The sequence below is a fragment of the Girardinichthys multiradiatus genome, chromosome 18 (assembly GCF_021462225.1).
Source record: "Girardinichthys multiradiatus isolate DD_20200921_A chromosome 18, DD_fGirMul_XY1, whole genome shotgun sequence".
Lineage (NCBI taxonomy): Eukaryota > Metazoa > Chordata > Actinopteri > Cyprinodontiformes > Goodeidae > Girardinichthys > Girardinichthys multiradiatus.
In genome coordinates this window covers 1,643,224-1,660,143 of record NC_061810.1, presented here as the reverse complement: position 1 = coordinate 1,660,143, position 16,920 = coordinate 1,643,224, and the positions used below count along the sequence as shown (strand labels likewise).

General features: G+C 38.9%; 1 protein-coding gene across 3 annotated transcripts in view; it reads right to left on the bottom strand.

Moving 5' to 3' along the window:
- bcas3 (BCAS3 microtubule associated cell migration factor) overlaps positions 1-16,920 on the bottom strand; it is a 465,863-nt gene that overhangs the window by 216,432 nt on the left and 232,511 nt on the right. Inside the window, exon 24 of one of the 3 annotated variants that reach the window (XR_007042330.1) lies at positions 1,322-1,607. The exons of the other annotated variants lie outside the window; for them this stretch is intronic. The gene's annotated coding sequence lies outside the window, so the exon portion shown is untranslated. The remainder of the gene's footprint in view (positions 1-1,321; positions 1,608-16,920) is intronic. 3 annotated transcript variants of the gene reach the window in all.

Sequence of the window (16,920 nt, the reverse complement as noted above, 5' to 3'; positions counted from 1 at the left end):
GCTATCGAAGCATCCTGGGCCTCCATAAGACCTCAGCAGTGCCACAGGCTGATTGCCTCCATGCCACGCCGCATTGAAGCAGTCATTTCTGCCAAAGGATTCCCGACCAAGTATTGAGTGCATAACTGTACATGATTATTTGAAGGTTGATGTTTTTTGTATTAAAAACACTTTTTTTTTATTGCTCGGATGAAATATGCTAATTTTGTGAGATAGGAATTTTGGGTTTTCATGAGCTGTATGCCAAAATCATCCATATTAAGACAATAAAAGACCTGAAATATTTCAGTTAGTGTGCAATGAATCTAAAATATATGAATGTTAAATTATCATCATGACATTATGGAAAATAATGAACTTCATCACAATATGCTAATTCTTTGAGAAGGACCTGTACTCTTCAAAAGGATAAAAGAGAGCAACTTTGGTAATATGTTATTTACTGAATCACACCTGTTTTAAAGCAGCAGTCAGAAGGAACCGCAGCTTCTAACACCTTTTATGATTCCTCTAACGACACTTTTAACAACTCACTGATGCTGAAAATATCTAACAGAGTCTTCTTGTCCCAAGAACTAAATCCACAACACAGAGAGTTGCCTGAGCAACCTGCTACTGCTCAAATATGGTGCTTCAGTGATGGACTAATAAAATTGTTAGTTTCTGATAGGCTGATCACAGACCAGGGCCAACAAGCATAAAATCAGTCACCGCTGTGGTTCCAGTTTACCTCTAGTTAGAACCACTGAATAAACAGAATGTGCAATAAGAATCAGAACATTAAAAGCAGCCTGAGAGTACATAGCCTGTTGAGATGTTTTTAAGTTTTACAGTACACATACACAAACTTACAGATGATTTCTGTTTTCTTTTGCAAGTGAGCTTATATATAACTATGAGGACAACAAAAAACACATTAGGGAAATCATACTGCCTCCTCCTTTGAACACAAGTGCATTTCCTGTGCCCGTTCTTCTATGTCTTTCTGAGCTGTAATAAAAATACCTGCTTTATTCTCGTCCTAGAGGGCAAATGTTTGTTCAAAACTGTAGAAAAACTGCACTGCAACACAGGAGACAGCTGAGCCCAGTGCTTTCTGCTGAAGGCTGTAGGAGTTTCTACAGAAGAGACCATTATGGGTCCAAGAACTCAAACCTTCCTCATGTTAAAATAAAGTACTATTTAAAGTAGTAAACAGTAAATTATTTGCTTATTGCCAATATGAAGTAAAATAATGTTGTTTTCACTGTTTTATTATTTTTTCCTCTATGAATTAGGAAAAGAGTAGCTTTTAGATAATGTACTATCTTTAGGGTCATACCTGCAGAAAAAACGGAGACAGACAAACACAGAGACAGACATGTCGCAAGCTGGTCATGTTCTTCTCCTCCTCCAACTCTTCCTTCACCTGCCTGGCCTCTTCTCACACACACACCAATGATAAAACAATGATTGGGCAGTGAGGGAGACGTTGGATAGATGGAAGGATGGATGGATGCATGAAAATGTGAAGGTCATGATACATGCTTGGAACGGGCGAAAAACTTAAGTATAAAAATGAACTGAAATGGTTTTGGCAGAGCAGGGAGCTTCTTTTTAGGAATAACCTGCAGGTGACAAACAGGAGATAAAAACAAAACAAAATGTTGGGTTTCAGTCTCTACTGACAGTACAGAGGTGTGTGTGTTTTAGCAGGCCATACTGATTTCATGAGGATAGAAAGCTTAGGTGGCAAAACAATTAGCTGGTGGATCAAAATGCCTTTTTGGATGAAAATCAACGTATAACACATTAAATTGTGTCATCATTTCATGTGTCTGTAAATAGGTTTTTGCATATTTTTCGTAAGTGTTGTTGCCTATACAGCTGGGATGGGGAAAACGTCACAAATAAAAATACATTTAAAACAGTTTCCAATCTTCATGAGCGGGGATCCCAATAACATAGGCCCAATGTCAATGACAATGCCCAGAGACACTGCAAAAAACAAAGAGCTTGAAACCAGTCTCTACAGGCCTCACAGGCCTCCAGTGGTACGTCAAATCTTTAATTTCTCCCTACAACTATTAGCAACAGGTGGATGAGGGGATGAGGTTGTTCATTTTTTGGGAACATTTGTATGCACATTAACTTTCCTATCATAACCTTGGCAAGGACAGCTTGCATCTGAGCCTGGTTTGACCTAATGCAGCAAGGTGAGTAAAAAACATTCCAACTGTGAATGAGTTCTGGCAGAAGTGCAGGCGGCTGGAAGGCAGCGCCGCTGACTGGGAAAATCCAGCCCGCTCATTTAGTCTGATGGAACTGTAAAGCAGCTAACACACGCAGGGGCAATTGCGCCTGTATATGTGTGTCACTATGTGAGCTTCATTAGTGTAGATCTTGGCTTTGTGTGTGAGTGTAATGGGTACCGTGTGCTTGCTGAGGTCTTGTTTGCCCATCTTAAGTCAATTAAAAGGAAATAAAGCTGCTATGACCGGCCAGTGAACCAGCTCCCTCAGCTGAGAGCATGTCTGCACACACACACACACACACACACACACACACACACCCAGCTGCTAACATATTGAGGCTGATAATGCTCCACAACTGGCAATCGACCCTGTGCCCTGCTGTGTGAGAAACAATGGCTCTGAGGCTCAGAGTAAATGTATGTGCGTTTGTGGGCGTGTGTTTGTGTTAAGTACGATGTGTCTGACAAAAAGGATCAGAAGGAAACAGTTGAAAACAACATCAGATGAAATTTGCACGACACACATGAAGGCCTTTCTTTTTGTCTCAGAGGAGAGCCAACAAACTCATTTAGATCTAGAGACATGAACAGTCACACATGCACACAAAAACACAATTCACCTTGTTAAAATGTTGGATGGGGCAGGCAATCATTCAGTTTAGAAAAGACAACAGAGACAAGTACTGCTGTAAAGAAAGTTTACATCCTCATTCCCGTCATTTTACCTCGTTTAATCCAATAAATAAGTGCTTTAAAGGTTTTTCGATAAAGTTTTTTTTTGTTTTCGTTAAAGTTTTTGATAAACTTTTTGATCAAGTTTAAAGATGATGGATGAAAAGATTCTTAGGATCTTTGACTTTGTTGAAGGAACTTTATGCCACTTTGTGACAAATTTGGCAGTATGCTTAGCGTCATTGTTCATTAAGATGACCCATTTGTGGCCGAGCTTCAACTTCCTGGATGATGTCTTGAGATGTTGCTTCAATATTTAGACACTATGTTATTTTGTCACGGCGTCATCAAAATTGTCAAGTACATGAATTCTTCGTGCAGCAAAACACCCGCACAACCACCCCCATGCTTCACAGATGTGAATGTACTCTCAACCTCGGAAGCTTCCCCTTTTTCCTCCAAATGTAACAATGGCCACTGTGACCAAACACTTAAACTTTAGCTTCATCAGCTCACTGAACATGTCTCCAAAAATTACGGTCTTTGTCCCTGAGTACATTTCAAACTGCAATCAGATTTTTTCTTTATCTAGCTGTAAAATGCAAAACCCGTCTCCTTCCTTAATGGTATGATGGCTGGCCATTTTTTTAATTGTTTGAACAGATAAATGTGGCACCTTGAGGCCTCTTGGAATTGTACCCAACAATGAAAAAGTGTTGTGGAAGTCCACAAGTCTTCCCGATATCTTGCCTGATTAATATAGATGTTTTCACGATGCCACACAAAAAAGCAGCATGCTTGAGGTGTTACCCTAAAATACATCCACAGGTGTGTCTCCACAAAACTCAAATGTTGTGAATCCATCACAAGCTTTCAAAGCCATGACATCATCATCCCCTCTCAAAGGCATAGTAATTTTAGCGTATTTCAGAATTTAAAGAATGTAAAAGAAAAATGTTCTAAAGAATTCTAAAGTATTAATTTTTATTTCTAATATTTGAAGCTCTATTATGTTCAGCACTCTGGTAAGTACTGGCTGTTTTTAACGGGGCTTTATAAATAAAATGTTACTTGGACAATGCCATAGAAAATTCAGATAAATCCGCCTTTTAAATTTTTTTGTTTTCTTAAAACTTGTTTTGAGTGCTTTGTTAAACCATTATCAAATTATTGTCATATACATTCAGACCCTTTATTTCTTCTTCTATGTTGTAATATAGAGACTTATTCAATGGAAGACTCAATACGAAGTGTTTTCAGCCATATTTTAAAGCACTTTAGGACTTGTTTTAATTCAAACTCACATATTTGTTTTCCTTGTAATGTGCCAAGTTGTCAAAATGTCAACTTTTAATCCAGTCTGAGATTCTGAACACTTTGGAGCAAGAGTCTGTGAGGATCGGCCCTTTTTGTGCATCCAGCCTTCCTCCTAATGCAGAACAATCAGTCCTGCAGAAGGCTGCTGCCATGACCATGTCTGACAGTAGGTGTGCTATCAGTGAAATCATCATGAACTTCTCTAAACCAGTTGTGTTCAAAACTTTATTTGTCCATGACTCAGTCATGTGACATCATCTTGAAAATTCAGATGGTTAAGTACTTGTGAGCTAAAAATGGCTTCAGTCTGGACCTCCATCCAGAAGTCCTTTAATCGGTGGTACGCCCATGGTTATCATCCTGTAGTGCTTACAAAGTATACACAAAATAACAGTGTAGATCACCATGTCCTACTGAGTTCCCTACACTTGTCTAAAAAACAAAGCAAGTGAGAATCAACCTTGAATGTGCCAGCTTATGGATGGTTCATTATCTATACTCCATCTTTATCTATACTATTTACTAGCAAATTCTCAATGAACAAAATGCCATTTGCCCTCAAAATGTTTTTGATTTTGCAAGATAAATAAGTCTTGTTCCTTAGAGGGCCATTAATACTGGCTGTTCAGGAATACTTTGGGCTTTCTGGTGGCAGTAACTGTTTCACTAACTATCATAGTCAAGCTTGTCTTCGATTTTGTATTTGAATTGTTTTGTAAAGCTGTGTATAATTTTATTCTGTGACATGCGGCAGTAGCTGTGTTGGACAAACCTCAAGGTTCAATTATAATAAACAATAAAAAAAGGAAATTAAAATGTGGTTAAAACTACATTTGTTTCAGGGTTCCTATGTCTTGGTTTTAATTACACTAAGTCATAATAGTGAGGTTAGAGCAGAAAGCAATCAAACAATCAAAAAATCATCACATACACTTATTGATAAAAACAAAGGACCAATTTACCCACCCACATGGAATGGGCTGATTTAAATCTGATTTGGCACAAGTGCAGACCAACAATATGGAAATGATATGATTTGAGGAGAGCCTGAATGTCTAGAATGGCATCAGAGAGCATGAGTGGAGGAATCATGCTCTTGGAATTGTCAGGTATTTTGTGGAATATAGATGTCACATCGACCCGATGCTGGAGCCAGTGAGGTGAGGGCAATAAAACATGTTCTATTGTCCCACTCCTGTTGTATGGGACGATGGTACACTCAAAGACACATCTGTGATTGGACTGCATTGGGCCATTCTCTCTATGTGCTTAACCTGTTGCTTGCAAATGTTCTCAATGACTGTGTGTGAGCTCATAGTTGGAACTGCTTCTAACAGGAGGACATTCTTTTTGGGAACATTGGATTTCTTTAAGTTCAGCATTTTATGCAACAAGTCTATAAAATCTGATTCTGATGTTCTCCCTCTTTACCATAACACCAAAAGGAAAGGTGTTCAATGTCAATGGCAGTGTCAATAAGACTGTATCAGGTATTGGCCACCTACTGCAAATCTGCAAACAAGTTGTTGACAGAGTTATACATAACATCAAGGTTTCTTTACAAGACTTGGGTCTTATTATGCAGTGCTCCACTTCTATGTGCAGAAATGAAACTACATAAACATCCCATGACAACCCTACAGCAATTCTAGTAAAGGTCAGAGATTCAAAACAATTAGCAAGTGTAGCAAGTGTTAGGTCTGCCTGCGTCTGCTCCATCCTTTTGGAAACATCAAAAACTGCTTTTTTAAATATTACTGGATTCAATATAGAGCACCAATCTGCATTAGCAGGAAATGATTGATACACTATGCTATGGTTAAAAATAAACTGCCAGTAATTTATTTAGCATATGTAAATACATAAATAACAAAAATAATAATACTAATAATACTTGTATAATAATACTAATTATTCTTATATTAATATTCTACTAAATAAATAAATACATGAAACTGTTTAAAATCCATACAAAACAAAAAGATGTGTGATTCTTGAGACTTGGAATAAATTACCTTAATTACTAAAAGTTAACTAAAAGCTAAACCAAACAGTCAGTCAGTCATTTTCTACCGCTTCTTCCATAGTGGGTCGCGGGGAAGCTGGTGCCTATCTCCAGCAGTCTATCGGTGGAAGGCAGGGTACACCCTGGACAGGTCGCCAGTCCATCGCAGGGCAACACATAGACAACCATGCACACACTCATTCATACACCTAAGGACAATTTAGAGAGACCAATTAACCTAACAGGCATGTCTATGGACTGTGGGAGGTGGCCGGAGTACCCGGTGAGAACCCACGCATGCATGGGGAGAACATGAAAACTCCATGCAGAAAGACTTCCGGGCGGGAATCAATCCCGGTAGCACTGCTGCAAGGCAGTGAAAAAATTGATGGATTAATTACCGTTCATTTTAATTTTAATATTCTGCTTTTAGGGATAAAAGTGAGAAAACCATTTCTGATAAACACTGATTCCAAATCCTTGTTTCTAAAATCTGGAAGAATAAATATAAAATTATTGTGATAATTAAATTATGTGACATGATTTCAACTCTTCAACTGCCCACCCGACTGTTAAGGTACTGCATCATGCACTAGAAAAGGCATGACTAAGAGTAACTGATCACCACCAACCATTGATAACAGACAATGAGGGAAAGGAGTTAAAAATAGAACTGTCAACCTGGTATTTTTTTAATAGTTTGATATGATCTAATATGATTGTTGAGTTTAAAACTACCAGATTTAATCTGTTTAAAAATGATTTATTTCTTAAACCATTTTAAAAATGTTTTTTATGAAATTGTCAGACTATTTATCTTGATGTGATCAAAGTTAGAAAATCAGAGATGACGACTGACTATTTACAAATGAAACAGAAAATTCCTCCCACAGACTTTGTAAAAGAGATTCCACTGAGCTCTAGGCAGGGAGGAAGCAGAGAAAGAAAAAAGAATACTCAGGACTTCACTTGATGAGTTGCATATGCAATGTTGGCACGTCACTATCTATGCAGCCATGTGCACAAGCTCCTGTCTGTTCAGTTTGGTATCCTGCCTTACTGCATGCCACAGCACCCCAGGACATGGCCATATGCCACTGGCCTGGCCCGCTGATCAACATCGCTGCTGCCTTGCATGACAGCTCGCAGCACCCACATACGGCACATCCACACACAAAAGTTCTGACAGATGGGTGAAAAGGTGGGCCACGTCATGTGTGAAGCAAACAGAGAGCAGCTCTGGTGAAACAGACTGCAAAAAAAGACAACACGAAAGGTTCTGTTCACAAATACAAGCAGAATATTCACTAAAACAACCCAGAAGCTGCACAAGCAGGAGACCAATTCACCAACCAGTTTAACCAGTAAAAGTACATGGGCCTCTGATTATGGCCTCCATTTATCCATTTATCCTATATATATATATATATATATATATATATATATATATATATATATATATATATATATATATATATATATATATATATATAAGTGAAAAATCTGAGGAATAATTTTCTTTCATTGGCTGTTTTTGAGTCAACCATCATTAGAATTTCTATCCAGGAAAGGTGATTCTGAAAGAAAAGCAACTTTATCATATTAATAGTCTTACATCCTATGCATGCAGTGACTCATTAAGAACACGTCAGTTCAGCTGCATGGAAAAACATACACAAAACACAATCTTATTCAAATCCTCTTTGTTGAAACAGAGATTATATATGAGAGATTACTAAACGGTTGTGCTTGTCAGTTTCTGAATCAAAGTGAATAGAATCAACAGAAAACAGAAAAAGAAAGAGCTCACTTAGATTATGGCAAAAACATGCCAAAAAAAAAGGTCAATTAAATGAACTACAAAAAAGTTTAAAATCCTGGAAGAAATCAAAAGACCAACATCTTTCTCTAGTTCTCACAATATTATCTGAAACACTCTTTTTACACTCTGAGTTATTTAACAAGCAGACTCTTCTGTTTTATTCTTAAATTAATCCATATTCCCATTGCTACTTAGTAATAGCTTGGAACTAGATATTTTATTACTGATTATGATAGAGACGTAAACACTTAATAAAGCAACTTACTGTAAAAAACAAAAACAAAAAAACAATGGAACTGATGACCTGACCAATCATAGCTCATTAAATAAAAAACACACTAACAATAAATATTCTAGTTATAGAAAGTGTTCAGCAGTTGTTTTGTGAATACAAACAGCAAATTCACTTTATAGCCAGTGTCAAATCTTGTAATTTAATCTCACAGAAAAGGTTAAAAATGAACACAAGTTATGATACTTGATCACAATTAAAATATAATTTAAATATTAATACCAGAATTGTAATAAAACTATCCATTAAATAAAATAAAATAAGGTGTTTGTGTGTTATGCGCTTGCTGTTCTTATCTAATCAGTTTAGCTTCACACCTTTTTCTTTAAAAAATAAACTGAACTGAATTAAAAGTCTCAATCTTTTTACTGTGCTTACCTTAACTTGCACCAACATTCATGCTCTATAATTTCTGAGATGAAACAACAAATCTGCTTTCTATAGTAATTCATACATTTGAACAATTGCTGGTGAATAGAGAATGAAGAGCCAACTGTTATCTCTGTACCGAGGTGGAAGATGAGTGGGTGAGGGTTAAGAGTGAAAGTGGTGCTGAGGGTGGTGGAAATAATCCTCTGCCTATGTAACAGAGATGAAGACAAACTGAGGCTTCACACAGGAGATTGACCTCATTATGGGCAACAAGCTCACAAACTATCAGATTCTAACACACACACACACACACACACACACACACACACACACACACACACAACTTAAATGTAGATAAGAGGCAAAATACAAAATGTGTTTGACCAGTTTTCTTCCTATGAATGACTCACTCACTCTGCTAAGCCGTGAGTACACGTATGTGTACGAGTAATGAAGCGAGAACAAGCCAAGTCTGATCATAAGTAGAGAAAAGCACTGGTGCCCCCTCCACTCCCACATTCATCAAGAATGTGTGTTTGATCTCTCAGCCACATCACACATGTGCCCTCCAATCAACCGCTGCTGCCTCTAAGGCCCCTTTTGGCATGCCTGCTACACACTCACACACAAGATCACACACACACACACAAACACATCACAAAGGAGAGTGTCCCACACAGAACCCATTATGACTTTTCATTAAATTTGGGGATAGCTCATGTGTAAGACCATGGCTACAGCAACTTTATTCAACTGTGTGTGTGTGTGTGTGTGTGTGTGTGTGTGTGTGTGTGTGTGTGTTTGTGTGTGCATCCAGACTCATGAGAAGGAAAAAAGAAAGCAACAATGAGTGGCTGCAAAGCTTTCTAACCTCTGTAATACAGATTCTAACTGCTGCCCAGGGAGGTTAAAACCTAAAAGGGCTTCATAACACTTCATAACTCTGACTTAAATGAAACAACTACGACTCTATAGCCATTAGTGAGACGCACACACATACACACAAGCGCACTCGTGTCTTTAGATGTTGGCGGGGTAACCAAGGTCATTAGGTTTATGTTCTCTGACATAGAAGCAAGTCTTGGAGCCACAATGGGCCCAGCGACACTCAGGTTTGTCAGAAGGTTTGTCAGGTTTCTCATTTGACTGGAAGACTGGATGAGCACAGTAAAACTAAAACAATTTTTTTGTTCCAGAGTGGTAACAATATGCACGACAGAAGCATTGTGGTGGTGAGACATTGAGCTTTTTCTTTCATTTCACAGTTTGGATTTTTGAAAGTGGGGTTCTGCTGAGTGTTTGAGCAGTCAGTATCTATCATGCAAAGTCTCTCTTTGAAATATTTGGATGATCATATTCTTGAATGTGGCAAAGAAAGTGACCTGTTTCTTATTTTTGGTTTGATGCACCAAACTGCATCAATTGGATTTTAAGAATGGCTTGGTCACTGGCTCTCTTATTGTCTTCTTAGTCAGGGTGGGAGTGAGCGCAGAGCAGATTTCTATCATTCTAAAACAACTCCAGTCAAGACAAATCATCATCATCAGAATTTCTGATACATGAAACATGATAAAGAGAATAAGAAGTCTGATAGAACAAGCGACTGTAATCTCTGAACCATTAACGTTAGTTTCAGATGTGAATATACTATAAGAAGTCAAAACGGAATTATTTTAAGAGCAACTTTCAGGTGAATGATTTATAATCTCTACATAAAGCAGAAAACACAAAAAAGAAAGTGTACAATTACAAGAAACATCTGATGTACATCATTATGTTTGTAAACTTTTAAATGGAGTTAAAATGAAAATTTGACTTCCAAACTAAAAGCTTTGTGTCAGTCAGGTTAAGATATAAATGATGTCATACCTTTATTTGGGTTGTTGATTTAGAAATGTTGCATGATGGGACATCATTGTTGCCCTGTTGCAAGAAGCTCCTGGGTTCCAATACCGGCTAGAGACATTCTGCAAAGAGGTTACATGTTCTCCAAGTGCATATAAGGGTTCTCTCTGGGTACTCCAGCTTCAACCCACAGTTCAAACATAAGCATGTTGGGATGACTGGTCTCTCTATATTGTCCTTAGTTAATGGTTATTTGTCCTGTTTTTCTCTGGGCTGTTGTTGTATGGATGGGAGACCTGTCAGGGGTGCACCCTGCATCTCAACCAATCACCGCTGAAGATAAGTATTTCTCAATATTTTTTAGGTCTAATTAGAACAGTTTAACATTGAATTTCACTTTGACTATGCAGCTGTATTAAAAATCATAGTTCAGTAAAATGAACCAGTGTTCAAGCACAGTTCCTTTGGCACTGTGGTCTTAAGCATAATTTGTCATACCTTCTCAACAAGATGCTCAAAATGTTTTAATTTCACAACTGAAGCTACTGTTAGCTGAAATGTTGCTTTAAATGTTGTCTATGTTGTCTACTCACTCCACCTGTTGTCATTTTTTTTAACAAACTGCTTTGGGGCGGCATTCCTGACAAAAATGGGCTCTAATGTTTCAGATGAGCCCTTTATATTAAGGTTTGCTGCTCGAGCATGTAGCAGGCAGAGAAATGACCTGCTTCCTGTCCAACTCATGTGGTTTGTAAATGTTCAGCAGGTATAAACGAGCTAACTGTGGTTTTCTGATGCCAAACCCTTTGCAGTTTGTGTCTGCTGTACATGTACTTTTTGTTTCCTCTGAGCTCACTAAACTGGTTCCAGCTTTGGTTGGTTAATTAAATCCAAGAGATTTACTGAGACAATGAATTCAATATGTAAAGTGATGATGAAGGTCTTTGCTTGGCAATTTAAAATATTGACTTTACACCTTTGATCAGAGTAACTACCACGTCACACAAAACCATAGATTTTTACACTAAATATTGCATGTTTCTAATTTATTTCTGTGTTCCTGCACCCTAACAATGTATCTCAGCTGAAAATATGCACTAGATTCACATTCAATCCTGTTGTTCTCTGCAGTCTGACAAATGTCCTCATCGAGATTGGACGAGTGTTCCCAGCTTAGCAACCCCACAACAGATGTCCAATCATTCTAATATAACAGCAGGAATGGAACAACACAACGGCTAAGGCCTCAGATTAAAACTAGCTGCATCCCAATGGATAAAACACAGCAGCAAGGCAGCACACCAATACCCGCAAAATGAGGTAAGATTTATTAATGTGTCCTAATGAAACTATTTCATCTTTCACTGCTGTGCTTGTGGAGGAGTTAAAGTCTGTTGTGGTTTTCCTCAGAGGGTAGTGGGGTGGACAACAACAGTGGCAAACAAATCATTGCAGAATATCCACATTTTGTTGACTGGTCAGACTGACAGTATACTACTCAGCTCACACTATTCACACACCCTGAATTAGGAACTCAGACTACAATTTGTGGCTCTGCTTTACATTTTGATGCTCCTGGACAATGATCCTGAAACACATATCAAAACTAGTTTAGTAAAAAATAAAGAAGGGAAACACCAAGGGATGTTAAAGCTGTAAGATCAACATTATTGAAATTTTGTGGAACTTTTCATTTTTCAAGTCTTTTCAAGTCAGTTAAAGTAACTGGTTTCCTGGCAAAGGTCTTTGCCAGGAAACCAGTTACTTTAACTGAATAATTAGAATTCTACTAAAAATGGTGGTCAAACAAGCCACCTAGAGAGTTGCAGATGGCAAGGAAACATGTGAGAGTGTAATTTTACAAATTAATAATTTGAACTTTACAAAATAATGTTTCGGGCTGCACGGTGGCGCAGTTGCCTTGCAGCAAGAAGGTCCTGGGTTCGATTCCCGGGCAGGGGTCTTTCTGCATGGAGTTTACATGTTCTCCCCGTGCATGCGTGGGTTCTCACCGGGTACTCCGGCTTCCTCCCACAGTCCAAAGACATGCCTGTTAGGTTAATTGGTCACTCTAAATTGTCCTGAGGTGTATGAATGAGTTTGTGTGTGGTTGTTTGTGTGTTGCCATGCGATGGACTGGTGACCTGTACAGGTTGTACTCCACCTAAGTGGTAGAAAATGACTGACTGATTGACTGACCAAAATAATGATTCATAACTTTGGCAGACTTTGATTTATTTTCATTCAAACAAGAAGCGTCTTTGTGACAGGAAATGAGACTCCATCTCTCAAAAGACAATTAAACATGTAAAAGTAGCAGCAGTTTTGACAAATAAAATGTATTTATCTGTATTTACATTTTAATGATAAAATATGTTGGAAATTGTTAAAAAAATAAATAAAATCAGGTGAAAAATCTTGATTGGCAATAGGTAATTTGGGTCATCACCCTAATCTTTAGCTCCCTCCTTAGATGCTCTATCAGATTGAGGTTGGGCACTGGCGGGGCATTTTCAAAATTTTAATATAATTCCTGATCATGTCGGTAAACTTAAAAGATTCCTATAAACCTAAATCTGCCAGGGGTATGAATAGTTTTGCTCTGAACTGGACGCAGATATCCGAGAGTATATGTACAGGGGTTGGACAATGAAACTGAAACACCTGGTTTTAGACCACAATAATTTATTAGTATGGTGTAGGGCCTCCTTTTACGGCCAATACAGCGTCAATTCGTCTTGGGAATGACATATACAAGTCCTGCACAGTGGTCAGAGGGATTTTAAGTCATTCTTCTTGCAGGATAGTGGCCAGGTCACTACGTGATACTGGTGGAGGAAAACGTTTCCTGACTCGCTCCTCCAAAACACCCCAAAGTGGCTCAATAATATTTAGATCTGGTGACTGTGCAGGCCATGGGAGATGTTCAATTTCACTTTCATGTTCATCAAACCAATCTTTCACCAGTCTTGCTGTGTGTATTGGTGCATTGTCATCCTGATACACGGCACCGTCTTCAGGATACAATGTTTGAACCATTGGATGCACATGGTCTTCAAGAATGGTTTGGTAGTCCTTGGCAGTGACGCGCCCATCTAGCACAAGTATTGGGCCAAGGGAATGCCATGATATGGCAGCCCAAACCATCACTGATCCAACCCCATGCTTCACTCTGGGCATGCAACAGTCTGGGTGGTACGCTTCTTTGGGGCTTCTCCACACCATAACTCTCCTGGATGTGGGGAAAACAGTAAAGGTGGACTCATCAGAGAACAATACATGTTTCACATTGTCCACAGCCCAAGATTTGCGCTCCTTGCACCATTGAAACCGACGTTTGGCATTGGCATGAGTGACCAAAGGTTTGGCTATAGCAGCCCGGCCGTGTATATTGACCCTGTGGAGCTCCTGACGGACAGTTCTGGTGGAAACAGGAGAGTTGAGGTGCACATTTAATTCTGCTGTGATTTGGGCAGCCGTGGTTTTATGTTTTCTGGATACAATCCGGGTTAGCACCCAAACATCCCTTTCAGACAGCTTCCTCTTGGGTACACAGTTAATCCTGTTGGATGTGGTTGGTCCTTCTTGGTGGTATGCTGACATTACCCTGGATACCGTGGCTCTTGATACATCACAAAGACTTGCTGTCTTGGTCACAGATGCGCCAGCAAGACGTGCACCAACAATTTGTCCTCTTTTGAACTCTGATATGTCACCCATAATGTTGTGTGCATTTCAATATTTTGAGCAAAACTGTGCTCTTACCCTGCTAATTGAACCTTCACACTCTGCTCTTACTGGTGCAATGTGCAATCAATGAAGACTGGCTACCAGGCTGGTCCAATTTAGCCATGAAACCTCCCACACTAAAATGACAGGTGTTTCAGTTTCATTGTCCAACCCCTGTATATATTTTAAAAAATCCATACGTACTTGCCCAATTTCAGACTTGGGTTTGAATGTCCAAATATAACAAACCAGTCATGTTCAATGATGTGTGTAAAGTTCTGACCATGCTGTATGTTTTGGGTAGAAACTGGAACATCTGACAGTCAAAACAGTAAAATAATGTCACCAGATGCAGAGGATGCCTCATAGATGTGGGATGACATAATGTGTAGCGCTCACATACCCACTGGTTTCAACGCTAGAACATTATGACATCTGTATGCCTCACATGCTTGACAGTTTCAAAATAAGTTCAAAATAAGACCCCTACCAAACCTCATCAGGTCTAATGCATCTGAAAAGAATCCTCAGTTTCTGGCAAACTTCACTTACAGCTTGACCATAGAACGCTCTCCCAGCTGCCTGTAACGGTATTGCTCCACTCTTGAAACAACCACTTATACCTTCTGGTGCTGTTCTAGACGTGGCAGCTCCTTGCAAACTGAATCACTTACTCATTGTGGGCATGCATTTGGAAAGAATTAGGTCCAAATTACAGCACCTTCTAGGTGCTAATCTTAAATCTTTAAAGGCTTGTTACATTTGCATCCAGTGTACATTTCCTATCTCTTGTTTATTAATAACTTGGAAAAGTTGTGAAGTTATTCTTTCAGTTTTTGATTAACTTCTCAGTAATCCTGTATAAAGCAACCAGGTGTTTCCTTCTAAAGTGCATTGTTTAGTCTAATAGGTGTACGATTTTCATAAATAGGAACAACAGTCTACAGTTTTGATTTTTAGACAGCTCACACTAACAAACTTTTCTGTCTTGTTTGGAAACACATTCCAGCTGACAGTTGCATCACCTGCAAACCAATATAATAGCTGACTAAAAACATCGTCATCATCATCTCCTCCTCCTCTTCCTATTGTTTGGTCTCTGACCTTCTGTAGGGAAGAATCACCCCACCGTCTGGCACAGTTTGCCAAAGAAGCAGGATTTATGCAGCGGATATTGAAGCTAGCAAATAGGCAGTGCTTGGGAAAAAAAAGCCCCCCAGGGCAAAAGAGAAGGGTGGGTGGAGACCCCAAAAAACAACAGCAACACTTGACAGGAATATGGAAGGACTACCAGTTAATTCTGACCTTGGAATGAACTTCCATTGTCTCTGAAAGGCAGCAGATTCTATGATGAGAAAGACTCTAAGCCCCAACAAATAGGTAATGAGTGGTAATGAGAGACAATGAGTATGAGGGGGAGACAGAGGGAGGGCAAGAAGATGCAGATAATGTAAGCCAGACACAGACTTAGAAATTACAGAGATCAAGAGAGGAGAAGAGAGAGCGAGAGCAGCTGCAGCAGGCTCAAAGTAAAGCTGAGAAGGTGCTGGGATGCGAAGGGAGTTGGGTGACGAGAAACACTGTCCGTTTGTGGCCACCGATAATACTTTCCATTCTAGCCGGCTCAATGTGGGGGTGTGCTCTGTGTGTGTATGTGTATGTTCTGTGTTTGCAGGCCCTATGTGAGCTGCTGATTCCCCTGATTGCAGGCTGGCGCCCTGCTGGCGAGCCCCCGTGCACTGAAATTAAATCCACTCTGCTCCGTTATAAATTATAATGCTTTACAAACAACACCCCCACCCGGGATCCGGGGACCTGGGGGGTGCTGTTAGAATATTAGAAAGAAAGGGTATAGGAGAAAGGATAGACACGCAGGAAAAAGCTCTGAAGCTGTCAAGTACAGATGAAAATCTAACCTTTAATTAATGTGAAAAGAACCCACCTAAATATCTTGTTGGCAAAAAAAACAACAAATAAATAAAAATAAATGATTTTAAACCATAACTGTATTTAAATTAATCTCTGCATTTACTGTTTAAGACCAGATTTCTAAAACCTAAAAATTATTTATGTTACATCTGAGTGGAAAATGACACAATAAAAATGAGAACAGATTAACAGACACAGCTGGGATGTGAGTGGAGGAGATAAATGAAAGAAATGAAGGCATATTGTTAGTTGCTACTTAGTCTGCATGTTGAGCTGATATCCTACTAGACTGGTCGGGACTCCAGTGAGCAACTTAGAGCTATTAAATGTATACCAAGGATTATGTTGAGGAAGAAAACCATTTAGCTGATGCCAGACAGCAAACCTGACCTCAGTGTTATATAGGAAAGATCAGGGGAAAAGTGCTACTGATCCTTAGCTTTGCAGGTTCCTATCTTTGGATTAGGGTTACATGATAGTCAGGATAATGAACATAAAGTAATCAAACAGTACTGCTTTAATTACTACATTTTTAAATTTAAAGTGGATTTACCTAAGAATTTGAATACCCTAAATTATATGTTCCATAAAATTATATGACCAGCGACAAATAGTTACTGATAGCTAGTTATAGATAATAACCGTTTACATATCATGATCACCCTGGAGGAAATAATAAATAAACCAAAGAAAGTCACTAAGAA